The sequence below is a fragment of the Lactuca virosa genome, chromosome 2 (genome assembly GCF_052849685.1).
Source record: "Lactuca virosa cultivar CGN04683 chromosome 2, Lactuca_virosa_CGN04683_v6, whole genome shotgun sequence".
Lineage (NCBI taxonomy): Eukaryota > Viridiplantae > Streptophyta > Magnoliopsida > Asterales > Asteraceae > Lactuca > Lactuca virosa.
The window spans coordinates 198,230,244-198,233,445 of NC_136427.1; the positions used below are offsets into that span (position 1 = coordinate 198,230,244).

The 3,202-nt window shown below is 37.4% G+C and overlaps 1 pseudogene; it reads left to right on the forward strand.

The window, feature by feature from the left end:
- The first annotated feature begins 765 nt into the window (after nt 1-765).
- On the forward strand, nt 766-2,278 carry LOC145156716 (UDP-glycosyltransferase 91D1 pseudogene; annotated as a pseudogene).
- The last annotated feature ends 924 nt before the right edge of the window (nt 2,279-3,202 follow it).

A 3,202-nucleotide genomic window follows, 5' to 3' on the forward strand; every position in this document is an offset into this window, starting at 1 on the left:
CGGGTAAGAAATGAAGGATAGTTGTATTGATATGAACCTTCTGTATTGGTTTAATAACTAAAAGTAACGAAAGAGGGAGACTTATTTCAACAGAGTAATCAATTCATTTTAACATTTGGTACAAATTAATCACAATGGTTCAAGCGATCTCTTAAAAATTTTTGCTAAGTTGCTTTTCCAACAAAACCAACAAATACTCCTATTTATGAACTATTGTTTCTTTTTGTTTATCTCTTTGCATATATTTATTCATTTATGTTGCAAATTGGAGAAGATCGAAAAGTTAGTGTCAATATTGGAAAAGATCGAAAACTTAGAGTCAAAATTTCAACAAAAAAAATAAAATAAAAACATAGTGTCTTTTGCGTCATGTTTTTCTTCGCTTCCGACATGTCGTCGTGTCACATAAGCAATGACAAACGGGTAACCTGAAGCAAACCAGTCAACTAGTCATAATTAACAAATTGAAAACATAGCGACTTAATTATAAAAGAGAAAAATGTGGTGTCAAAATCAAGAAAATTGAACAGTTAGTGACTTTTGTGCCAATTACCCTTAAATTATTTATAACATTTGATGTATTTAATTTGATGTGATATGAGAAGGTTTTTTTAATATTTAAAGGGAAACATGAATTAGTTAGTTATGTAGACTTGATACGAAAGATTTTAATGAGTTATAAAGTTGATTGGATGGGATGGGGCGACCAATAGAATGTCCCTTATATATAATATTGATCTTCTGATATTAGTAGTGTCAAACGAAGGCAGGCCATTGGAACCATTATCGGTCATACTTTACGGCAATGGCTACCACGGATTCCGACGACAGTAAGCAGCTTCATGTGGTAATCTTCCCATGGCTTGCTTTTGGTCACATTATCCCTTTCCTTGAACTTTCTAAATCAATAGCCCAAAAAGGTCACAAAGTATCTTTTCTTTCCACCACTCGAAACATCCAACGTATCCCAAACCTCCCTTCCCACCTCTCGTCACTTCTAAATATGGTTCCACTCACTCTTCCACGTCTTCCACAACTGCCGCAGGATGCAGATGCCACCATGGATGTCCACACTGAAGATATTCAATACCTCAAGAAGGCCTTCGATGGTCTTCAACTAGAGGTCACTCGGTTTCTCGAGGAAGAATCTCCAGACTGGATTATTTATGATTTTGCTCCCTACTGGTTGCCGGAGATCGCTGCTGGCCTTGGCATCTCTCGAGCCTTCTTCGCCTTAGTCAACGCATGGTTCATCGGTTTTGTAGGACAGTCGCCGGAGGACATGATAAACGATCACGATAATCGGACATCGGTGGAGGATTTCCTGGCCCCACCCAAGAGGCTTCCCTTCACTACGAAAATATGCTATCGGAGGCATGAGGCTAACAATTGGATGAAGGGTTGTTCTTCTCCTAATGCTTCTGGGGTTTCAGATGTTTATCGTAGCGGTATGATTTTGAAGGGTTCTAACTGTTTGTTTATAAGATATTGCTACGAATTTGAACCCCAATGGTTAACCGTTGTAGAAGAGTTGTACCAGCTCCCGGTGGTTCCAGTGGGCCTAATGCCACTGGCCACAGCGGTGGAGGTAGAAGATGGGAAGGATGAAACGTGGCTAACCATCAAGAACTGGCTCGATGGTCAACGAAAATGTCATGTGGTGTACATAGCATTAGGAAGTGAGGTTATGCCGAGCAAAACTGATGTGAGTGAGTTAGCCCTGGGTCTCGAGCTCTCTGGGTTGCCATTTTTTTGGGCTTTTAGAAAACCGGCAGGTTCCACTGAGTTAGACTCAGTAGAGTTGCCAGACGGGTTCTTGGAGCGAATCCGGAACCGTGGGATGGTGTGGACGAGTTGGGTACCTCAGTTACAGATACTGAGTCATGACTCAGTATGTGGGTTCTTGACTCACTGTGGATGGAGCTCGATTGTGGAAGGTCTAATGTTTGGTCATCCTTTAATCATGCTTCCGTTTTTGGTGGACCAAGGGCTCAATGCTCGAGCATTGGCTGAAAAAAAGGTAGGAATTGAGGTGCCAAGAAATGAGCAAGACGGGTCCTTCACCAAGAACTCGGTGGCCAACTCACTGAGTTCGGTAGTGGTTGAAGATGAAGGGAAGGTCTACAAGGAGAATGCGATGGCTTTGAGCCGAATATTTGGCGACATGAAGCTACAACAGAGGTATACAGACGACTTTGTAGAATATTTGGAAAAACATAAGTACAACCCTTGATTAAATGGTTGTTATGGCTTTGTTTATGATTGAATAAATGAAGATAACATGGTTGTTGGGTTTGTTTAAGTGATTGAATAAGAACCATGATGAACCATTTAAGCATTTGGTAGAAATAATAAGATGTTTTGTTCATTATATCTTTTTTTATTGTATCCATTACTTATGCATAGAAGTATTTAAAATTTGTTCGTTCCTTGTAGAGATACAATGAAAAAATTTCTACACGGATTGATTAAGTGAAACTTTGGGAAGAAGATTAAAACTCCCGGGATGCTAATCGAATTTACTATAACATGTTGATGATCGATTAGTTTCACGACCAAACCAAGAACATATCTACAACATTAAACCATAACATAATTGGGTAAAAACAGATTGCAGACAATTTGAAAACAGAAAACATCAAGAAAATTAAGAAAACCAAACGCAAAACATCATGATTTTTAAGTCGTTTAGTTAGAATTACTTCAACTTTACTCTACATCCATGATAACTTATGTTATTACTTCTTTATCTTGGCCTTCTATACAATAATCTCCCTTCTCAAATATCTTATTTTAGAGAGTGAAAACGTAGAATAATACTTTCTAACAAGGCTTACGGTTACAGTTACACTTATTAAATTTCTCTCATTGAGACAGTGCATTAATTCAACTTAGAGCATTCATAATAATAGTTTTTTAAAGTGCTTTTTTGTTTCAAATTATTTGTAAATTTACAAGGTTTTACAACTTTACTCTACATCCATGATAGCTTATGAGTTTTTTTTTTGAATATTTGTGGTGGGAGCCATATGTTAGGTTTAAGCTTCCATCCTAAATTGTAAGTTGGATTGCAAATTTATTAACTTTTTTTGTTTGGGCTCGTTGAACATTGGACTAAGTTTGTTAGATATATTGTTCATAAGAATCAAAGTATTATTGGGAAACAACATAATAAGTTAAGTACTGTAAACAAATGGTAAAT